The sequence below is a fragment of the Chrysemys picta genome, unplaced genomic scaffold (genome assembly GCF_011386835.1).
Source record: "Chrysemys picta bellii isolate R12L10 unplaced genomic scaffold, ASM1138683v2 scaf3629, whole genome shotgun sequence".
Lineage (NCBI taxonomy): Eukaryota > Metazoa > Chordata > Testudines > Emydidae > Chrysemys > Chrysemys picta.
In genome coordinates this window covers 1-5,583 of record NW_027056330.1, presented here as the reverse complement: position 1 = coordinate 5,583, position 5,583 = coordinate 1, and the positions used below count along the sequence as shown (strand labels likewise).

Genomic DNA, 5,583 nt, shown 5'->3' with positions numbered 1-5,583 from the left:
GTGTTTGCTGCCGGCTTCCTGGTGCATGATATCAGGACACAGGGGTCTTTTCAAGGTAAGACCTTCCCCCACTGGAACCCGGCTAAGAGGGGGGCACGATTAGATCCTCGGAGGAGAGAGTGAATTTGTAAATGTCCGTGGGCTTTGATGATTTGTTTGAGTATGTGATTTCCCCAGCAAGTTCTTCCTTTGCATCCCAGAGTATGTGTTACCTTGTTTCCTCCAGGGCCCTGTGGCTCCCTGCTGGGAATCTGTGGGCTTTGTTACCTGTGTTGTGTGGATGCTTTCATCCCTTCTGTAGCCAGCAGGGGTGAGCATGTGCCACCCGGGATGCACAGGCACCCACGAGGGGCGTATGGCTCTGTTCACCCTTCACTTATCAGTGAGGCTACATTTTAGTCATGGGTATTTTTAGTAAAAGTCATGGACAGGTCCCGGGCAATAAATAAAAATTCACGGCCCGTCACCTGTCCATGATTTTTACTATAAATACCCATTACTAAATCTCTGCTCCTGGGCCCTGCTGCTCTGGGGGGGACCCTGCTCCAGTGGTGGGGGCTCACTGCTCCGAGGCCCCCGGAGCCCGCTTTCCCAACAGCCTCCAGGACCACCCCCAGGGACCGATGCTCAGGCGCTCCCTGGGGCTGCTGCTCGGGCCACTGCAGCTGTGGAAGTGATGGAGGTTGCGGGAAGTCACGGAATCCGTGACCTCTGTGACAGAATCACAGCCTTACTCCTCAAACGTTCAGCAACATAAGAACGGCCGTACTGGGTCAGACCAAAGGTCCGTCCAGCCCAGTATCCTGTCTACCGACAGTGGCCAATGCCAGGTGCCCCAGAGGGAGTGAACCCAACAGGCAATGATCAAGTGATCTCTCTCCTGCTGTCCATCTCCATCCTCTGACAGACAGAGGCTAGGGACACCATTCCTTACCCGTCCTGGCTAATAGCCATTAATGGACTTAACCTCCATGAATGTATCCAGCTCTATTTCAAACCCTGTTCTAGTCCTAGCCTTCACAACCTCCTCAGGCTGCAACATTCCCAGACCACCTCCTTACCTGAGCAGTAAGATGTTAGTGTGTTGCCTCTGCACAGTCACGCGGCTGTGGCACCTCTGAGCTTTGCGAGCCTTTTGGAGAATAAGGCCTGCTCAGAGCCAAGGTCATAAAGCAACGCAAGCAGCCTCCGTTCCTTCACCCGTGTGGCTGGGTCCACGCGGCCCTTGTGAAGCCGTGCTACATAGTGGGTGCTGTCATCTCTCCCAGAACCACCTGGACCTGCTCAGTGGCTATTTCTCCCTGAGGCTGCTCTCCACGCTGGGTTCCCTGGGTGCCTAGGACTTCCTGCCCACCACAGAGTCTTTCAGGGGGTGTTGTGCTGTGATGTGAGGATCTGAGCTGGGCCCAGAGCAGTGTGAGCGCCAGTGGGGGCGGGGCACTACACCGGTAGCAGCCGTTACATCTACCGAGGTGGGGTTTAGTGAAGAGGTTTCTTTCCCCAGACGAGAGAGCCCTTGCAGTCCACGGTTTGCTCTACCTGACCGGGGGTTGACGGGCTGCAGCCAGCGTGGAACTGGCCTGACGCGAGCCAGGCGGATAGGTTCTCAGAGCACGTTGCCCTGCTAAGCAAATTCCTCTCTCAGCTCCAGGCCCGGGTTCCGGACTTCCTGCTGCACTTCGCTGAATGCATCAAGGAGCTGTTACTCCTCCTCTTGCAGCGCTGCCTGCTGCCAGCGCTGGAATCCGTAGGCACAGCCCTCGAGCGGGGATGGGAGCTGTGTGTGGACGCTTGCAAGTGAGCAGCGCTGGCCGCTTGACTGGCTTTTCTTGTTCCTTTCGTCTTGTTGGTGAGCTTTGGGGGCAGAAAGGGGAGGCTGCGCTGTCCCGGGGTCAGGCCTGTCTGCCCTTGGTTAGACAGAAGAGGAGCAGTTCATGAGTGATTCCCTGGGTCCACGTTCGAGTTCTGTAGAAGGGGAGCGTTCGAACTAGAGCCCCGGGAGTGATTAGTGGGCATTGCAGAAGTGCCTGGAGCCCCCTTGTGATGGCAGGCTCCAGGCACTTCCAGACAGTAAGAGACAGTCCCTGCCCCAAAGAATTTACAGTTAGTGATCACCATTTCCAGAGGCAGGGCCGAGACTTGGATTAAGGCACATGCCTGAGGTCACATGTGGAGTCAGTGACTCAACTGAGGCTTGACCCAAGATCTCCCAGTCCAGTGCCTTGGCCCCAAGCCTGTCTGGCCTTCCTCCAAAATCCCCTGGGTTTTTCCCCTCTGGCTAAAATACTGCCCAGCCCCTACACTTTTGTCATGGACTCTGCTGCTGGGGCTGGCAGTGCACAGCCTTGGGTACATGAACTTGTGTGTGATGTGAACTGCCCCGGAACGTGCAGCTGTCCGGAGCAAGGCAGGTGATTCTGTACGTTTGATTCTTTAGGGCTTTGTGCTGGAGCTCATCCCCCAGGATCTGAGCTGTTTATTTTCGTACTGCCCTCGGTGAGTGGACAGGCACAGACTAGCCAGCAGCGGTGCTGGCGTTGGCCTGGTGGGGTCGAGGGAATGCCGGAGAAGTCCTGTTGACTTTGTGCCTGGGTGTCTGGGCACGAACTTGGGAGTGGATTTCGGTTGTCTCCTTTAGTGGCTTGCATGGGTATAAGAGCTGCGTTTGCTGCGGCTGGTCTGCTTAGCGGCTGTCTGTATGCTGTTAGCCTAGAACCTGTTCTCCTTACTCTTCCAGTGGAGAAGTGTCATGGGACTGCATGAGAAAACATCTGACAAGCTTTACCTATTCCTCCTGGATGTACCTGCAAAACACAACGCTGGCCATCAAGAACTGGGCCTTGGCCATGATTTCTGGACACTAGAGTCTGGCTCTCTGGAGCACTGGGGACGACGTTCACGTCATTAATCTCCTCTTGTACAGTGACGAAGGACGGTGCTGACTGCGTAGTCTGCGTTGAGGGGTTGGACAGGTGTCTGCGCAGGCTGAGACGCGGGGGTAGCTGGGGAGGTTTTCCCTGGGGCGACATGTCCAAGCTTTATGCACCCTGTGATTTAGTTTTGGTTATTCGTGTCCAGCTCCTCCACCCCCGGCCTGTAACTCTGGCAGGTGAGCTGCTGACTGTGCCTCTCCACCTGGGCCCGGTCCTGTAACACCCCCTGAGCTTTGCTGTCTTAATGGTGAGGTTACCGGAAGAGCAGCCCCTGAAAGGGGGGTGGCTCCGGTGTGCACACTGCAGCACACAGACATCTGTGGCTGCCTGCCCAGGCTAGCCTAGCGCCTCAGCCCTCCCCGCTCAGTTCATGTGGCTTTGGACCATCCACTGGGATCTTTCTATCCCAGATGAGTTGACAGGACAGATGCATTCAGTTTAATTTAGTGCATGGACCTTCTGTTCCTCTTTGAAGGTGCGTCTGGTGTTGAGGTGCCGTGGTGGCAGCCCACGAGCTCTCTTCCCCTTTGACTCCCCCGGCCCCAACCGCTGTCACATAGCTTGCTGGCTCTCGCCACGCAGCCTCAGGTCACCTACTGTGCTCTGATCCATTGCCCTGCCCAGGGGGCAGCGGCCAGAGCCCCTCTCGGCCAGGGCGAACCTGCATTGACAAAGTGTCGGTTGTTCCCAGCAGCCCCCCAGACTCTAACAGCTGAGGGGATGTCCTGGCGGCTTTCCAAAGAGCTGCACCGTAGAACAGAGACACTCTCCCCTCCATTGAACGTGGCAGCGTGGGCCTTGGGGACTACAGCTCCCAGCAGGTATCACTCTGCTTCGGCCATTGGGATCAGGAGGGAGTGCTGCATGCTGGGCCCTGGCGCCCCAAGCCACACCTCCTGTTGGAGGCGGGTGGCCGCTGCCATAGAACCTCTCCAGTTACCCAAACGGGGGAGTGGGGAGAGGGGCCAAACCCAGCTCCCGTGCGGTGCCTTCCCGAGGGTGCTGCCGGCGGCAGGGCAGGCTCAGTGACGTCTGGCTTTGGCAGCCACGCCCTGAAGCCCGGGGGAAGGAAATGGGACGGGGTCAGGCTCCAATTCAGGAGTGGGGGCGAGAGGGGAGCGTTTCATTCATGTCACTTGTTCCTTGTGCCTGTAGGGGAGCCTGTCTCTCCGTATCCGCTTCCCCTCTTGTCAGTGTCTAAAACAGGCCTGAGGCGCGGCGGTGGCCAGGCGCCCGCTGTCCTGGCACTGGGGGGGGGGCGGGGGGGCTGTTCTCTCCTCACCCAGCTGGGCGAGGGGAAGGCTGCAGGAGCTGGAGTGTAATAGTGTCAGACTGCAGCACCTCCTGGCTGCTGGGAGGAGAGGTCTGGAGCGGGTCTCATTCCACGCTCCCCATGGCCGTCTCCTGCCCCCAGCCCTTGCTGGTGCTAGGAGAGTCTCAGCCCTAAACTGCAGCAGTGATCCGCCTTCCCTCGCCTGGCTCCGGGTTCAAGGGAACAGCCTGCTCCTTAACCTCCTGTTCTCTGTGCCCAGCGACGGGCCCTCTGTGAAAGGAGCTGGTTGGGTCTGAGCCAGTCTGCGTCTCCGCCTCTATCCTGGCCGGAAGCAGCAGCGAGCCCGCTGCCTGGCGGTCTCTCCAGCAGAGGCCTGGCTGCTCCCTTAGACACTGGGGATGGGGCGAGGCTGTTGCTGCAGGGTAGATGGGTGGCGAGGCTCTCTAGCAGCCTGGCGCTGTCCACTAGCGCAGCCTAGCCGGGAGAAGCCTCGCAGCAGGGTGACATGGGGCGGGGAGATGCTCAGGCACGTCTGTAAAAGCCATATTAACCGAGCTGAGCCCTGGTGGGGAGCAGTGGAGGCTGCTTGGTGAACCCACTGTCTAGTCTGAGCCATATTGTCCCCCGAAGGATCAGGCAGCCCAGTGCAGTCCTGCTGCCCTGGTAGCCTAAGAAAGCCCGTCTCCTTCCCTGCCTCCTTGGCCTTGGGACTCTGCAGCCTGGTAGGGAGTTTTCCCAACATCGCTGGAGACAGGGTGTGCAGGGTGCCACTGTGAGGACCTGCTGGGGAGATGGGTGTGGCAGGGGCCTTGCTTCTCCATGCTTGTATGTCTCGTTGAGGTGTGCTCATGCCTGGGGTGTGCCCTCCTGTGCATGCCCTGCCGGCCTGGAGCCTCACCTGTGTCCAAGGTCCCTGTGACGGGCCTGGAAGGAGAATCTCCCGGCTGCCTGTGTTCCTGTTTGCTCACGCAATTCCAAAGGTTGCAGGACCCAAATAATTGAAATTGTATATGACTCTTCTCAAATGAAATAAAGGAAACTCTATTTGATCTGCGCCCCTGCGCTGTCCTTCATTTAGAAACTGCCCTTGGTCCTGGAGGGGGAACAGCGCTGGGACCTGGTCAGTGGGGACTGTGATCACTGGGGCAGGCCAATTCCTCCCCTGGCCACACAGGCGCGTTTGCAAAGGGCCCCTTCCCACTGTCCTGTGGAGCAAAGACCCGTGGCCAGATGGCAGCCGGGCCAGAGCTCCCTGTGGTGCCAAACAGGGAGAAGCCAAAGCTCAAAGGGAGAGTTTCATTGGCCTTGGCTTTCTTGCTCTGGACCTGTTGTGGCTGGCGGTTGGTGCTATAGGTTCTGCTGCCCTCTGGCAGCCCC

The 5,583-nt window shown here is 58.3% G+C and overlaps 1 long non-coding RNA gene across 1 annotated transcript; it reads left to right on the top strand.

The window, feature by feature from the left end:
• The first annotated feature begins 1,645 nt into the window (after window positions 1–1,645).
• Window positions 1,646–5,255, top strand: LOC135980493 (uncharacterized). Its single transcript, XR_010597536.1, has 2 exons — window positions 1,646–1,797; window positions 2,738–5,255. It is a non-coding gene; the product is annotated as an uncharacterized LOC135980493 (long non-coding RNA).
• Window positions 5,256–5,583: the final 328 nt, after the last annotated feature.